Raw genomic sequence first — 19,307 nt, 5'->3', positions numbered from 1 at the left:
AAACAAATTTACAATACAAATTCTCGAGTACATACTATCAGTACAATATTAGGATTTCGGCATTAGCGCCATTATAATTATCATTATTTTTTACCATCGGAATTGATCATGATTAGTTTGTACCATGAATAACAGAATCTAGTTAAAAGAATAAATGCCTTTTTAGCTATAGTGATAATTAAAACTGAAGTCGTACTCGCATTGAATATGAAACATAAAAAATGTGACATTCAAGAAAATTACATTATGCTAGATTTCTTACAGTTTGTACATGTTGACCTCTGTCTATCACATGTTGACCTCTGTCTAATACATGTTGACCTCTGTCTAATACATGTTGACCTCTGTCTAATACATGTTGACCTCTGTCTAATACATGTTGACCTATGTCTGTTACATGTTGACCTCTGTCTGTTACATGTTGACCTCTGTCTGTTACATGTTGACCTCTGTCTGTTACATGTTGACCTCTGTCTGTTACATGTTGACCTCTGTCTATTACATATTGACCTCTGCTTGGTACGTGTTGACCTCTGTTTGGTATGTGTTGACCTGTGCATGCTACATGTTGACCTGTGCTTGCGACATTTGCCTGTTTTTGTTGACTCTGTTACATGGGCACCTCTCTGTCTACTTTTGCCTGCTTGTTGTTGATTTGACCTGCTACATGTTGACCTTTGCCTGCTTCTTGTCAATGTGCCCTGCTGGCGTAATTTTTTTTTCCAGGACGAACGTGGGCAGAAATCATGAATAATTCATGAATAATTATGACATAATAGAGAACATTATAGAGGGCGCTATATAAGCATTTAGAGAGATTAAATAATTAGTGTAAACAGCGTTTGCCAACCGAAATGTTTGGTCTAGTGGTAAAGGCTTTAACCTATTAACCGCTGGAGCCCTCGGTTCGAGGTCTTTCATGAACATGTTTTATTTAATAGTTGAGAGAAATTATTTAGAGGGTTAGGTTTAGTATATTTAGGAAGTAGATCAGCTATCTTGCAATTCTTTATAATAGAAAATAATTAAGGTAATGAATTATTCATGATTTCTGCCCACGTTCGTCCTGGAAAAAAAAATATGCGCCCTGCTGCATGTTTTATACTTTATGTCCAAAGTCACAACTTTCCTCCTTTACCTACATTAAAACAATACATTGAATATATTAATGAACTCAAAGTTTTTTTCTTAATTCTGGAATTTCCAATGGAAATTTTCTATTACAAATTAGTCAGAAAAGAATGTATATGATCTTTTATCAGATTAATCGCCACTCACAGTTCAAAGTATATTTCATGAAATATTGTATGAGGAAACATTATGTTTTAAATAAATAATACAAATTAATTACATTATGTATGTAGACATGTACAGCGTATCATCTCAAACGCTAATCGTCATTAGACATTGCGCGTCTCACTTGTGTTCGTTTTTTGAGCAAGCATGTGTATAGGTAACCAAGTGAGCCTCTCCGAGTGAGATCTTAGCTGGTGTGTTTTCATTTAATCGGAGCATATGACTATACCATGTTAGCCTTCTTTTCTTTACACCCTTACTCCACTCAAACAATACAATATATATTTAAGTGTTTATACACTTGTAATATTACCTTGAGAAATTCAAGATGGCTGCTGGTCCTGTTGTTAACTGACATTGAAACTACCATATGTAGAAGGAAAACTCTAAAATACCAAAAAATAAAAATAACTCAAAAAAACGTTGCATTTACAAAAGTAATGTACAATTTACTTACATAACAATAAAAAATATGTAATAAAAACGAATTAAAAGGTACAACAATATCACTCTGTATATCGCTTTGGCTCTATGAACTATTGTTAGCATATTAATTATTGTAGGGATGGGTGAATTTTTTAATTATTCAGTTCTCGGTTTAAATTGTCGATATTGCAGAATACTACGGATAGTGGAGAGCAAATAACTGAACTTGTCCGATTTCGATAGCTTCCTGCCAAATGTCAGTACAAGATTATAAATTTAAACACTTTAAAGCTAATTTTTATGAATTATAATTAAGGCCAAGAATAATTTTAAGGGCCCTTTTTTTAACCCTTTCAATAAGTTGGGTATAAAGTTGTGTACTGGCACTATGCCATACAGGGCAGGTATACTCTAATATAGAGCGAATGTAACTCAAACTAGAATTTAATTCGTCACTTTGACGAATTATAGGTGATCATTTTTATAATTTTATTGACATTAATATTTTTTAAACATGCACGTATGTTAAAATACAATCAGAAAATGTTGATGTATGCCATCCTATTATACGGTTATACTATAGTGCTGTGCCTATTATATGCCATATACATTATGTACAGTATATACTGTATCTATATACAGTGTAGCATTGGTGAAATTACGGACACACATCATGTTCTAATTTTTCGGCACTGATGACATTATCAAAATAAACTTGTGGATAACAATATCGAAAGATAATGAATTGAGCAATAAAATATAACAATTGGAAGAAAATTTGGCACGTAGAAGGGCGGTGCGCGCTCTTTAAAAATTGTATAACTTCGACGAAAGAGATGAAAAAACTACTTTTTAACTTTAACTGGCCATATGATAACGTCACAACATCCGATAGGCTTAATTTTTATAATAATTCATATCTACATTTCACCAGCTCTCATAATAAGTTATAAACATCAAGGTCAACTTTAATTCAGAAGAGCTGTAAGGTATTCAAGTATACCTTGTAGGTGAAATTACGTAACCATCGTTATTTAAATTTTAAGACGTGATGACATCATCCAAATGAAAATATTGGCAACTCATAAGTAACATAATTGGTTGAGGTAGAATATATTAAAAATTTAGAGAAAATCGATCACAGATAAGCGAGTTGCGCTCTGTTGAATATGGTGGTCCATTACAAAAGGGGAAAAAACCCTATTTTAAAAATTCATGTGGCCAAATGATGACGTCATACCATTTTGTACGTCTAATGTGTATATACATTTATATCTACAACTCATTGGCTTCCAGAATAAGTTAAAAAAATTGGGGGTCATCGTGCATTCTGAAGAGTTATATTAATTTTAAAAAGGCCTTATTTTTTACTATTTTTAGCACTTTTGTACAATTAATGTGCGCATTTTGTCATTTTTAACCTGCTCGTATAGCGTTATTTTAAGTCGGAACAAACTCAAATTTGGTGAATGTACTAAGGATGGTGAGTAGAATACGATTTGTAAAAAAAATTCATATTTTTTACGCATTTTAAGAATTGCGCACGCAAAAACGCATTTTTGCGCAGTAATTTTTTGAAACACGCAAATGGCCTAACTCATGCTCTAAATTGATCAAAACTTAATTTGGAGCTTTTTAAATTTTTAACGCGCAATTTCACGTGCATGACCTTGAAAAATGTAAGTTTTTATTTGGTAATATTTTTATCCTTCACCTGAAGTTTACGTATAGTGAATTTTATTGATATGTGATAAAGAGTTATGGAGATATGATTGATAGTGTGATTTCACAAAATCGCGTATTAATGACGTCACGGTTGAGTGATCACGCTGAAAAGCTTATTATGGCTAAGTTAAAGTATTTGAAGGACATTGTGAAATTTTTGTGATCATTGTTATTCAACTTTTTGAGATAATTGTTAAACAAAAAGTGTACAGAAAGAAGAAGAAGAATAATAATAATAACAACTAGAATTTAATTCGTCACTTTGACGAATTATAGGTGATCATTTTTATCATTTTAATGAAATTAACATTTTTTAAACATGCATGTACGTTAACATACGATCGTAAAAAGTTGATGTACGCCATCCTATGACATGATGCATACGTTTATAGTGCTGAGTTGTGCCTATTACATGCCATATACAATATGTACAGTATATACTGTATATCTATATACAGTGTAGCATAGGTGAAATTACGGGACACACATCATGTTCTAATTTTTTGATATGATGGAATTATCAAAATAAACTCGAAGATGACAATTTCGAAAGATAATGAATTGAGCAAATAAATATAAGAATTGGAAGAGAATCTGGCACGTAGAAGCGCTGTGCACGCTCTTTGAAATTTGTATAAAATTTACGAAAAAGATGAAAAAACTACTTTTTAACTTCATCTGGCCATATGTTAACGTCACAACATCCGATAGGCTTGGTTTTTATATGAATTCATATCTACATTTCATCAGCTTTCATAATAAATTATAATCATCAAGGTAACCTTCAATTCTGAAGAGCTGTAAGATATTCAAATTTACGACAAAGGTGAAATTACACGACCTACGTTATTCAAGTTTTTACGCGTGATGACGTCATTAAAATGAAAACACTGACAACTTATGAGAAAGATAAATAATTAAGCAAGCACACACTGAAATTTGTGCGAAAATCGAGCTCAAATAGCGGAGATGCGCTCTGTTGAATGTGATAACCTACACAAAACGGAAAGAAATCCTAATTTTTAAATTCAAGTGGCCATTTGATGACGTAATACCATTTTGTACGTCTAATGTGTATATACATTTATATCTACAACTCAATGGCTTCCCGAATAAGTTAAAAAACTTAGGGGTCATCGTGCATTCTGAAGAGTTATTTTCATTTTAAAAAAGACATATTTTTCACCATTTTCAGAACTTTTGTGAAATTAATGTGCGCATTTTGTCTTTTTTAACGTGCTCGTATATCGTTATTTTAAGTCGGAATGGACTCAAGATCGGTGAATGTACTAAGAATTGTGAGTAGAATGTGATTTATACATCAAATTTTATTTTTTACGCTTTTTACGAATCGCGTGCGCAAAAACGTGTTTTTGCGCAGTAATTTTTTGAAACACGCAAATGGCCTAATTCATGCTCTAAATTGATCAAAACTTAATTTTGAGCTTTTAAAAATCTTTACGCGCGATTTCACGTGCATGACCTTGAGACGCGCGAGTTTTTATTTGCTAATATTTTTTACCTTGACCTGAAATTTACGTGTAGTGAATTTCATAAATATGTCATAATCAATTATGGACATATGATTGATAATGTGATTTCACAAAATCGCGTATACGTGACGTCACGGTTGAGTGATCACGCTGAAAAGCTTATTATGGCTAAGTTAAAGTATTTGAAAGACATTGTGAAATTTTTGTGATCATTGTTATTCAACTTTTTGAGATAATTGCTAAACAAAAGTGTACAGAAAGAAGAATAATAATAACAATAAAGATTTCATACAATAACAATAGGTGATCATTTTATTCTAAATGATCACCTAATAATAAAGATTTTGTACAATAACAATAGGTGATCATTTTATTCTAAATGATCACCTAATAAATACATCTCATATTCTGATAGCAGTATGATATTAAACTGTAAATTTGTAAAACAAAATAAACATCAAATTCCCTAAGATGTGAGAGGATGTGGCGCAATGTGTTGGACATTTGGCTTCTAATCCCAAGATCAGGAGTTCGATTCTAACACCTATCGCATTGCTTGCGTCGTTTAGCAAGACACTTATATTCGCACACCCAGGTGTATAAATGTGTACCTGGTTTAGGTCAAAACCGATTATGGCTGCAACATTATGGAAGTATGATTCCATATGTGTTTAATTCAAAATGACTGGGGTAATAATGTAAAGCGCTTGTAGTCTCTTCATCCCATAATTGTCGGGAAGTATTACTCAGCAAATGAAAACCAGAGCTAAGCCGGTCACTCTTAGCATTGTGGCTAGACTAGGTTTAGAAGGTTTTTGAAGCTCTGTCTACACTATCAAACTTTAATCAATTGCATATCATGGGAGCTCCAGGGCTGACCAAAAATGTAAATGGGGTCTAAAGGCCAATTTACACTGAGGAGAGGTAACGTGTACCTTGTCCTCTCTGTATCTATCCTGAGTGAAAACCGTAAATGGTCATGAGGAATAACATAGATTCTTTATTTTTATTACCATTGTCACTCGTCTGTGTAAATTAGCCTTTTGTCGTGATTGTAGTAAATTGTCTCAAGCCAAAAATGCTAAAATCTACAAAGTCAGTAATCATAATGTAATATAATGAATTAAAACTACATTTTCAAAAAAGCACCTGCTTTTTCTCATAATTCTGGAATTTCCAATGGAAATTTTCTAACAACTAACAAAAGAACACGTCTATTATTGTTGAAACACAAATCCAATAATTGATAGGGATTGCCTTAACAGTTTAGAAAAAAAACCAAATTGAATAGTCTATCTCCTAAGTTGGTCATTTACAATTGAATTTATAGAAGTGAATGTTAATTAGATTGACAATAGGTGAACTTGAGAGATTTGTCAAGACACCCGTAATCAATCGCCGTTTCAATACAAACCCAAACAAACGCATTGTGTAAGAAATAATGCAGTGTTTGCGCCAAAATGCTACAAATTGCTAATTTTGAATGCTCTATTATTTTGGTAGTGTGTGCAGACTAATGCCTCCATGTTGGTTATCAAGTCAAATGAACAAGCTAGGTGTTCAACATGATGCGTATGAACCACCGTACAAACGACAACCATTAACATAATACAGTCAACTCTCGCAATACCACCGGACTCTCTGAAAAACGGAAACTCTCCCAAAACCAGACTTTTCATTCATTTTTACCATTAAAAACACATTCCGAATACCAGACTTTCCGGAAAACCAGACATATTAGGCCAGCCCAAAGGTGTCCGGTATTGGGAGAGTTGACTGTACCACTAATGGCAAAGTTAAATAGGAAACAATGAATTGGACTCATATTCGACTGTGTATATAGCCTTCACACCAAATATCAATAGAAAATACTAATTTACACGCACGGCCATCATGGCCATACAAAACTTCAAAACACATGCAAGACCGTGTCCACACCAAATATTGATGGCAACCGTGTCGATAGCAAATACTAATTTACATGCACGGCCATCATGCATATATGCATGACCTTGTCGATAGACTCAACCAAAGTTAATAATGAAATGAGTTAGGAATATCTGTTTGATCCCAACAAAATCTGTTTTTTTTAAATCAAGTGGGCTTATAAATCAAATAGGATATTGAACGAAAATAAAATCAGTAGCAGAATACCGATTATTGCGTCAACTATGCGTATTTTACAGAAACCATTTACGTTGTTTATCAGCCTGCATTTTCTCATAGATCTGGAATTTCCAAATGAATATTTTTAAACACAGCATAACAAAAAAACGTGTTACAGTTACAAATATTGATGGCAACCGTGTCGATAGAAAATACTAATTTACATGCACGGCCATCATGCATATATGCATGACCTTGTCGAAAGTCTCAACCAAAGTTAATAATGAAATGAGTTAGGAATATCTGTTTGATTCCAACAAAATCTGTTTTTTTTTTTAAATCAAGTGGGCTTATAAATCAAATAGGGTATTGAACGAAAATAAAATCAGTAGTAGAATACCAATTATTGCATCAACTACCCGTATTTTAAAAAAACCATTTACGTTGTTTATCAGCCTGCATTTTCTCATAGATCTGGAATTTCCAAATTAATATTTTTAAACACAGCATAACAAAAGAAAGTGTTACTGATATAGGGACTGTCTCAACAGTTTATGGAACAACATAACAAAGCTGAAGCTCACCATAAACACCTTCAGCTTTTAATTATTAGCCTTAAACTGACTGGAAAAAAAACTATAAAATAATTAAAATAAAGTGTATAGCATGGTATAAACGTAGACCTCAAGTACACCAGCAGTGAAGTGAACTGATACTAAGTATCCATCAATGACGGCCATGTGTCTTCAGAAGAAGACGGCTACAATAACAGTAATAAGTTAATAGTAAGCACTCTGGTACCAACTATTACTGGCAGAAAGATTTTAAATAGACACAGCTATCATTTTGATCAGTTACTACTGTCAAATAATGTTTCAAAAGGCAATTATGTTGGCATGGTCATGCTTGACCTGCAAAAAGCCTTCGACACAGTCGACCATTCTATTCTGTGTAAAAAATTAGAAGCTATGGGGGTTGGGTCGGTAGAATGGTTCCGGTCTTATTTATCTAATAGAAGACAGATTGTTTGTATCGATGGAACTTTTTCAGAACCCAAACTTTGCACACATGGAGTTCCACAAGGTAGCATATTAGGTCCGCTTCTGTTTATATGTTACATTATTGATATGTCAATATGCATTGAGAATGACTGTAATTTGTTATTATACGCTGATGATAGCGCAATGTTGGTGGCCCATCGTGATCCAGTATATATTTCTAAGCATAATATGGAAGTATGCAATAACTGGTTGGTTGAAAATAAATTATCCATGCACCCACAAAAAACGGAGTGCATCATTTTTGGATCCAAAAAGAAATTAAAGAATATCGAACAATTCGAAGTCCTCTATAATGAACATACCATCCATAGTTGCAATTCCATTAAATACCTTGGTTTACAAATAGATAATTGTGTGTCTAATGAAGAATATGTTAACAATATAATTAAAAAAGCAAATTCCAGATTAAAGTTCATGTACAGACAAGCTAGTTGTTGGGACATGCAAAGTCGCAAGCTGTTATGCACAGCGTTAATTCAAAGTATTCTTGATTATGCTGTCTCGTCCTGGTATTGTGGTATCCGTACTGTCCTGAAAAATAAGCTTCAAGTAACACAAAACAAAATTGTGAGATTTATTCTCGATCTCGCCCCTAGGGCACATGTTGGTCAGGCCGAACTTTCCGTTACTGGATACCTGAAAATAAGTGATATAGTTAAGTATATTAGACTAATCCACGCTTTCAAAATATACCACGATATTGACGCTCCTTATCTTAATGAACATTTTACAAAGATTTCTGAACGGCACACTCATAGTACAAGGAAATCCAATGTAAACTTTGTAATTCCAAATATTAAAGGCCAAGCCTCTAAAACATTTTATTATAATGCTATTAAAGACTGGAATGATCTACCTTCCGATATCAAGAGTATACAAAAATTAATTGAATATAAACGTGCGTTAAAGGTTCACTTTGGTATTGCGCATTAACCATGCTGATGATGATTGTATTTTGTATATGGATGTTTCTGTTTATTGTATTAATATGCATTTATAATGTACACATTATTATCTAACTTGCTTGTTTAAAGGACCTCATTGGAATTAAGCTGTTTCAGCTTTATGGGTCATCCTGGTATTTTTGTTGTATTGAGTACCGAATAAAACAAACAAACAAACAAACAAATCTTTAAAGTGTGTACACCCTTAGGCTAGCAGTTCACTCTAACAACCCTACAACCTCACAGTCAGACCTGTTCCATTTCACAGAATGAAGACATGTAGGCAAATGTGACTGCTTTGTCAGTAATAGTAAAAATATATGAGTGAGTGGCCAAGCGGTTAAGACAGTGGAACTGTAATAACATAGCCATAACATCGGCAGGGGTTTAAGGCTCACTCAGTCCATGGTTCTGGTGGTAGAACAAGTCTTCTTGGATAAGGACTATAAACCGTAGGTCCAGTGTACACATAGCTCATGTGCACTTTAAAAAACCTAGTATATCTTTCGAGACGAGTAGGGTGTTACCCCGGTGTACTAGTCCACAGAAACACAGCCACTGTGCAATTCGGACTGGACCATTTTTAGAGGTGTTTACCACCTGTTGGTCCCAATCCTTCACTAACAGTGTTAGTGAGAAGTTGAATAAATAAAAAATAAAAAATGCATTTTGGAGATAATTCTTGATGTAGGGTAGTTAGTGATATTCATCAAATACTACCAGAATTTACTGGGAAGGTTTGAAACTACATTCCCTTGTATTGTATAAACCAATATTTTTTAAGTGAAAGTGAAAGTACACTACAAAAAAAACGACATTTTTAGGAGTAAACATCTGTTACTAATATCAATAACATCACAATAGAGACGGTGTGATTGTTTTTAGATTTGGGTTTTTTCCCCAATTCAGTAAGAGCCATCCAATCAAAACATGCCACATTCATGAAGCATTTAGGGACAGCCTTCTATGTTGTGCTAAGAAATAATTTGATTGTTTTACATGTAAACGATATAAGATATATAGAAGATATAGAATATATTGTATAATCTGAAATCTTGTGGTTTGGGGGTGACTGGTTATGTCATGTGTGTTATGTTATGCATGGGCACCTCTTTTATATTAGCTATTATAAGACCGTGTTCTGCAATGAATTAAAACACAATATATACCTTAAGCTCTGTCTACACTATCAAACTACTATGACACAAAAAGTGTGATGTGCCCAAATATGGTAGTGATATGCTTAAATATGATAGTGATATAACATCATGTCCAAATATGGGCATATCACACTATTTTGTCACATAAAGTTTGATAGTGTAAACAGAGCATAAGTCTCCACAGAACAAATGATGCAAAGAACTACATTTCTTTGTCTAGTGTTCCTAAACACAAGCTTCATTAGATTATACTATTCTGATAGTTGTACAATTTATGCAACAAGATGAACAAATAGACCTAGTGTTCCTAAACACAAGCTGCATTAGATTAGACTAGAAAAAAAGGTAGCAAGGCAAGTGGAATAGTGAGCAGAAAATTAAATCAATCCTCATTAAAAACACGTACTGATCATGATATTGCAAGTAATCTATAACATTATAAACTAGGACACTGAACACATAATGACAAACAAACGTAAATTAGATTAGATACAGAATCAGCAATTTCCAACAACTGGAATGGCTAACCTGGGAATTCTGATAAACTCCTACTGGTTATTAGTAAACAAGTTAACAAACAAAACTAATCCTTACACAGCATGTGGGCATTTCATACAAAAAGCGTACAATTTATTTTAAAAATCAATGAATTTGAATTTAGTATCAGTTTGTCTAAAATCTATAAACAAGTTACTACTTCATCGACCTAAGTTTCACAAACATATTGATTATTACTACTTTAAGTGCTGGCTATGTGTCTCGATAAAGCGCACACAGCAATTTGTGTACACTGGACCTATGATTTATACTCCTTATCCAAGAAGACTACCACTAAAACTATGATACATGTTTACTAAAACTGTTGTCTGTTGACCTCATGTTATGAATGTCTTATGAATGCTGTGTCTAGTGTACAATTTACGTAATGTATACACTGTTTTGTAGTAGCTATTAAATGAACACAAGTAATAACAACCTCATGTTTCCCTTAACCTCTGTCTATACTATGGTAAAATTATATTGGTTATAATGAGAAGGACTAACTTATCTACATGATTTATCTTGTTTCAAACAATTATTCCTATTACCACACTCTTTGAATTAAGCTCTGTCTACACTGCCAAACTAGTTTGACAAAAAAAGTGTGATATGCCCAAATATGGTAGTGATATGACATCATTGTGTACATATATGGGCACATCACATTTTTTTGTCACATAAGAAGCCTTAGTTTAGTGTGCTCTGTTTATGTTGACAATATCACAGATATGGAATGAGCAGAGAGTCTATGTTGTATGTACCTTTATATACACTGTTCAACTGCTTTATAGTATAGAGCTGGATATCATAGCAAAATGTGTTTGATGTATGAATATCTAATGCATATGATATCAAAACGTTATATTCATGTATCTCTTTTACACTGTTGTGTCTAACATACGATGTACATGTTGTTTTTAATGCTCCTTTTACAACGCCTAGTAAAAATGAGGAGTATACACACAGCAGGACGCACACCATACAAAACGCAGCAGGTGGTGTTGATGCTGTCATGTGTGTAAACTCCCATGTTTTTCTAAGTGATGTGAAAAGGGTATTGGTATGAATGAAATCAACTTGTTTTCGCCGTTTTGTAATTGTACTGAAAACGTGAGAACGTATAATAGTTACACTAATGATACGATACCAAAAAATTTGTGGAATAAAACTATTAATTTACAAAGTTGTTACAAGGCTCTGCCTTTTCTCGTAATTCTGGAATTTGGAATTTCCAACAGAAATTTTCTAACACAGCATCACAAAAGAACATGTGATGTTTTTTGGAATCCATCATCATTAATAGATAAGGGACCGTCTTGAAAGTTCTAAAACAACTACAATTGTTTGAAGGTTCCATGGCGAAATTAAGAGAAACTCAACAGTTCTTTTCAGAACTAACATACGTGGTGTACCGCAAACTTATATCAACAACTACAATTGTTTTATGAAAACTAAAGCTATATTAATACCAACTAACCCAACTAAACCCCATGTGCAAGGTAAAACATGTCGGCCATCTTGTCTTCTCCAACCACAACACCTAATTTGCATAATGGTTTGAACCATTGAACTGTTTTCTGATTGAATTTTCTGCATAAAACATGCATGACATTTTGTTTTAGATAGGTTGTGAAATACAAACTTGGCGCTATTTGTATTTCAAATCAATGACGTATTATGTATTCACTGAATACCGCTAAATAAATAGACTTGGGTCGAATAATTTGTTGACAAGGAGCTATTTTGAAAAAGGATTAAAATAGCAGTATTAGGAAATGTATTATTATTATTTATTGAGGCAAAAGATACATTTTACAAAATATAATACACTATAAGTCACTAGCTGCCAGGAAAGCACAACAGCAGCCTAAGCCACTGTCACCAATTAGGTGTGTATTTCTAAAAGACGGACATTAACAAATCAAAATCAAGTTTTAATATCCAAATTTCCTTAGTTTTTAGTTAAGCTTGAAGACGATAATGATATTACTCTACTCTATCTCATTTTTAATTTTAATTTAAACATTATCCACATCATTTACTGTAGATCTGCGTTATGCAAACTTTTTTGACCCGGAATATAAATCGTTAAAAACAATGTGTCACAACACATACAGGGGCGGATCCAGCATTTTAGGTTATGGGGGTCTAAATATTTCATAAATGATAAAAACAATCCGTCGGGAGGCAGAAAAATAAAACTAGGCATTGTTTGATTTTAAACAGACATGGCTGTTCAATTTTAGGGGGTGGGGGGGGAGGGCTAAAACCTAAAGTCACTGCCTAAATCCGCGCCTGACATACGTTGCGGAACGTAGATAACTTATTTATAACATAACATCACAATGAGGCCCATATAAGGAACCCCATCAAAACTTCCTACAGAATATTTCTGTGTTTTTATCAATGTATTTAATATAATTAGTTAATGTAATATAGTTGTGGTTTACAATGCGGTTGAAGTTCTTTGCACATACAAGCAGATGACAAGTGCTTTGGTTCAGACATTCAACCATATGATTGGACGCCTGACGGTCAATCACAGTGCCAACCATTGTAATGTGCAGGACATTAGGACATGTTGTAGTAGCCTATTGTACCTTACCTTATTCAGGTACAATCTTCTAGTTGATATTACTAGTTTATACTACTATTAGACATCCATGTATTCCTTAAAGAACAATAGGTTATATAATGCAGTATAAGTATCTACTAAATAAAATGTAGTGGCATTGTAGATGGGGGTTAGTACGATTGCTTAATAATCTCAATGTGCTATGTTCAAATCTCTATCACAGTATTTTTAATCAAAAACAGTGCTAAACCAACAAGGCTTGGACTTAAGACATCCAATAATTGGCTGTTGAATATGGTTGAATTGGACTTATTCTGTTATTTAGCATTAAACTGACCATTACATAGCAAACTATGTTGTAGTTCAATGATTAAGGATTGAGGTCATTTCTCAAATGTTTAGTTTATGAAGCTAATCTTAAAATTGCTTTATTTTCTTATATTTTATAAACTTTTATAAAATAGATATTTAGAGCTTAGATTTGTAGATGTAATTATTTATAGCTCCATGATGTAATTATACATTGTTCTTCACAATTTCTTATTTTTATGTTCATACAGTATCAGTGAATGATTGTTGTATTTTACTTTGAATATAAGTAAGGGAAAAAAACCTGCTGATAGCAAACTGCTTTAAGACACTACAACCATCTCAAATGACATTTTCAAACTCAATCCGATCATCTGAAAAATATTTATAAAAAGACAACATTTTAAAACTGTACTATCAGTACAACTATAGTACATAATAGAGGATTCTTGTGTGGATATTTTATGAATGTTTTTTTCTGTAGCACACAAATAATGTCATAGTAATTGGAAGTTTTTGTCCCAGGGAACATTGCAGTAGGATGATTTGGTACCAAAACATAGCCTCTATTATTGGATTTAAAAGATATATTACTTTGATGATGGGCTAGTGTTGCCTGAAAGCTCTGCTAATTTTTCTGGCTGTTTTACTTTATCATTTTAAATTAGCTTTTTGCTTATTTTATTTTGTATCTCCATGAGATCCAACCACTGATACCCACAGCATTGTCATTTTTTAAGTGCTTATTTTATTTTGTATCTCCATTGAGATCCAGCCACTGATGATACCCAGAGCATTGTCATTTTTTCAGTGCCTATTTTATTTGTATTTCCATTGAGATCCAGCCACTGATACCCACATCATTGTCATTTTTTCAATAATTTTGGATTTATATATAATACAGTATTATGTTAGACTTTTGTTCATTATATTATTTTTATATTATTCATCATCAGCAAAAGAACAAATATTTGTAAAATACACAGTATAGTTACAAATAGGTAACAAACAAATTACGTCATTGCAATCACAACATGCAGGCCGTTTATGACACATACATGGTATTTTCCAATAGACAAAAATAGACTGTAGTTACGTCAGATTCCTCATTTATAATTATTTTGGAACCCCACATGCCATTGGTCGTCGTAGGAACTACTTTTCTATGCACCGATAAGCAGTGGTGTGTATTATTATGAGTTATCAGGCAAGAGAGGGCTCAGTCAATCGTACAATTCGGTTGTGTTTTCCAAAGCACCAAAAATAGATTGGCAATTACATTATTCTCCGTCTAGAATATTCTTCATTCATAAACATAATTATTCAAACTGAACTCTGAACTCTCACCATTGGTTGTAGGAATTACTTTTTTATGCACCGATAAGTGAGTGAGTTATCAGGTTCTACAAGAGGGGGCTCAGTCAATCATACAATTTTGAAGTGTGTTTTCCGAAACAGCAAAAATAGATTGAGAATTACATCATTCTGTATCTAGAATATTCCTCGTCTAGAATATTCTTCATTCATAAACATAATTATTCGAAATCAACTCTGAACTCCCACCATAGGCTGTTAAAGAACTATATATTTGTGCGAATGGCGTTTATGTTCCTGGAGTAATCATGATATACAGCAAAAACAAATTTGATTTAGAAAATGTAAATGTTAGCCAAGTCCATCAGTGTATCATAATATTATTCTAGTATTAAATATCTTTAACCTGTGGCCCTTGATGTAAAAAGTCAATGTTATAATGATAAAGTATGTGTATACAACACTAGGCCGAAAATAAATAGATATTTGTAAGTGCCAACCTCTGAATACATTTTAGGGGAGGGCAGTTTATATATTTAAATAGTCATTGATTTATGCTACCATTTTATAATAAATAGACACCAACTCAAGAGAAACTCAACAGTTCTTTTCAGAACTAACGTGATGTACCGCAAACTTATATCAACAACTACAATTGTTTTATGAAAACTGAAGCTATATTAATACCAACTAACCCAACTAAACCCCATGTGCAAGGTAAAACATGTCGGCCATCTTGTCTTCTCCAACCACAACACCTAATTTGCATAATGGTTTGAACCATTGAACTGTTTTCTGATTGAATTTTCTGCATAAAACATGCATGACATTTTGTTTTAGATAGGTTGTGAAATACAAACTTGGCGCTATTTGTATTTCAAATCAATGACGTATTATGTATTCACTGAATACCGCTAAATAAATAGACTTGGGTCGAATAATTTGTTGACAAGGAGCTATTTTGAAAAAGGATTAAAATAGCAGTATTAGGAAATGTATTATTATTATTTATTGAGGCAAAAGATACATTTTACAAAATATAATACACTATAAGTCACTAGCTGCCAGGAAAGCACAACAGCAGCCTAAGCCACTGTCACCAATTAGGTGTGTATTTCTAAAAGACGGACATTAACAAATCAAAATCAAGTTTTAATATCCAAATTTCCTTAGTTTTTAGTTAAGCTTGAAGACGATAATGATATTACTCTACTCTATCTCATTTTTAATTTTAATTTAAACATTATCCACATCATTTACTGTAGATCTGCGTTATGCAAACTTTTTTGACCCGGAATATAAATCGTTAAAAACAATGTGTCACAACACATACAGGGGCGGATCCAGCATTTTAGGTTATGGGGGTCTAAATATTTCATAAATGATAAAAACAATCCGTCGGGAGGCAGAAAAATAAAACTAGGCATTGTTTGATTTTAAACAGACATGGCTGTTCAATTTTAGGGGGTGGGGGGGGGAGGGCTAAAACCTAAAGTCACTGCCTAAATCCGCGCCTGACATACGTTGCGGAACGTAGATAACTTATTTATAACATAACATCACAATGAGGCCCATATAAGGAACCCCATCAAAACTTCCTACAGAATATTTCTGTGTTTTTATCAATGTATTTAATATAATTAGTTAATGTAATATAGTTGTGGTTTACAATGCGGTTGAAGTTCTTTGCACATACAAGCAGATGACAAGTGCTTTGGTTCAGACATTCAACCATATGATTGGACGCCTGACGGTCAATCACAGTGCCAACCATTGTAATGTGCAGGACATTAGGACATGTTGTAGTAGCCTATTGTACCTTACCTTATTCAGGTACAATCTTCTAGTTGATATTACTAGTTTATACTACTATTAGACATCCATGTATTCCTTAAAGAACAATAGGTTATATAATGCAGTATAAGTATCTACTAAATAAAATGTAGTGGCATTGTAGATGGGGGTTAGTACGATTGCTTAATAATCTCAATGTGCTATGTTCAAATCTCTATCACAGTATTTTTAATCAAAAACAGTGCTAAACCAACAAGGCTTGGACTTAAGACATCCAATAATTGGCTGTTGAATATGGTTGAATTGGACTTATTCTGTTATTTAGCATTAAACTGGCCATTACATAGCAAACTGTGTTGTAGTAGTTCAATGATTAAGGATTGAGGTCATTTCTCAAATGTTTAGTTCATGAAGCTAATCTTAAAATTGCTTTATTTTCTTATATTTTATACACTTTTATAAAATAGATATTTAGAGCTTAGATTTGTATATGTAATTATTTATAGCTCCATGATGTAATTATACATTGTTCTTCACAATTTCTTATTTTTATGTTCATACAGTATCAAGTGAATGATTGTTGTATAAAACCATTCATTTGAGAAAAATGTATGGGTTTACTTTGAATATAAGTAAGGGGAAAAAAACCTGCTGATAGCAAACTGCTTTAAGACACTACAACCATCTCAAATGACATTTTCAAACTCAATCCGATCATCTGAAAAATATTTATAAAAAGACAACATTTTAAAACTGTACTATCAGTACAACTATAGTACATAATAGAGGATTCTTGTGTGGATATTTTATGAATGTTTTTTTCTGTAGCACACAAATAATGTCATAGTAATTGGAAGTTTTTGTCCCAGGGAACATTGTAGTAGGATGATTTGGTACCAAAACATAACCTCTATAATGCATTGGATTTAAAAGATATATTACTTTGATGATGGGCTAAGTGTTGCCTGAAAGCTCTGCTAATTTTTCTGGCTGTTTTACTTTATCATTTTAAATTAGCTTTTTTGCTTATTTTATTTGTATATCATTGAGATCCAGCCACTGATACTCACAGCATTGTCATTTTTTCATTGCTTATTTTATTTTGTATCTCCATTGAGATCCAACCACTGATACCCACAGCATTGCCATTTTTTAGAAATTTGCCTTTGGATTTATATATACGAACAATGTGTTGGTATGGAAAGTATTATGTCTGGATTTTGTTCATTATATCATTTATATTATTTATCAGCAAAAGAACTATACTGTGTAAAATACACAGTATAGTTACAAATAGGTAACAAACAAAATATATTATTGCACAATCATCACAACATGCAGGCCGTTTATGACGCATACACTGTAGTTTCCAACTAGACAAAAATAGACTGTAGTTACGTCAGATTCTTCATTCATAATTATTTTAGAACCCCACATGCCATTGGTCGTCGTAGGAACTACTTTTCTATGCACCGATAAGCAGTGGTGTGTATTATTATGAGTTATCAGGCTCAGAGAGGGCTCAGTCAATCGTACAATTCGGATGTGTGTTTTCCAAAGCACCAAAAATAGATTGGCAATTACATTATTCTCCGTCTAGAATATTCTTCATTCATAAACATAATTATTCAAACTGAACTCTGAACTCTCACCATTGGTTGTAGGAATTACTTTTTTATGCACCGATAAGTGAGTGAGTTATCAGGTTCTACAAGAGAGGGCTCAGTCAATCATACAATTTTGACATGTGTTTTCCGAAGCACCAAAAATAGATTGAAAATTACATCATTCTCCGTCTAGAATATTCCTTGTGTAGAATATTCTTCCTTCATAAACATAATTATTCAAAATCAACTCTGAACTCCCACCATAGGCTGTTAAAGAACTATATATTTGTGCGAATGGCGTTTATGTTCCTGGAGTAATCATGATAAACAGCAAAAACAAATTTGATTTAGAAAATGTAAATGTTAGCCAAGTCCATTGGTGTATCATAATATTATTCTAGTATTAAATATCTTTAACCTGTGGCCCTTGATGTAAAAAGTCAATGTTATAATGATAAAGTATGTGTATACAACACTAGGCCGAAAATAAATATATATTTGTTAAGTGCCAACCTCTGAATACATTTTAGGGGAGGGCAGTTTATATATTTAAATAGTCATTGATTTATGCTACCATTTTATAATAAATAGACGCCAACATGAAAAATTGAATAACTACATACATTTACAACTTTAAGAAACCATTTCATGCAATAAATTGTTCCTGTTTACGATTATATCAGAATTTTTGTTGTTTTTAACAGAGGCGGCTTGAAAATCAGGGGAAGGAGGCGACGCTTTAGATATGTTGTTGGCTTTAGTGCTGAAATGTACAATATATAAGGGTATGTGGCGCAATGTGTTAGGCGTTTTTGATCAAAGGATCAGGCATTTCATACAAACAATTGTCGCATTGCTTGTTTCCTAACCAAGACACTTTACTTACGTTTATGCCATGGAAATCCATCTGCAACAGTAGGCAGAATATCTAAACATGTTAATCATACTATTCATTTC

General features: G+C 33.0%; 1 long non-coding RNA gene across 1 annotated transcript in view; it reads right to left on the bottom strand.

Annotated features, from left to right (window-relative positions):
* The window catches only part of LOC144842913 (uncharacterized), a 26,256-nt gene extending 6,949 nt beyond the window's left edge, over positions 1-19,307 (bottom strand). The window contains exons 1-7 of the long non-coding RNA XR_013612198.1: positions 19,237-19,307; positions 17,392-17,461; positions 16,774-16,839; positions 13,940-14,009; positions 13,357-13,422; positions 1,610-1,682; positions 263-1,138 (exon numbers count right to left, since the gene is read on the bottom strand). This is a non-coding gene — a long non-coding RNA (uncharacterized LOC144842913). The remainder of the gene's footprint in view (positions 1-262; positions 1,139-1,609; positions 1,683-13,356; positions 13,423-13,939; positions 14,010-16,773; positions 16,840-17,391; positions 17,462-19,236) is intronic.

This window comes from Antedon bifida, chromosome 5 (assembly GCF_963402885.1).
Source record: "Antedon bifida chromosome 5, ecAntBifi1.1, whole genome shotgun sequence".
Taxonomy (NCBI): Eukaryota; Metazoa; Echinodermata; class Crinoidea; order Comatulida; family Antedonidae; genus Antedon; species Antedon bifida.
This window is presented reverse-complemented; position numbering and strand designations above follow the sequence as displayed.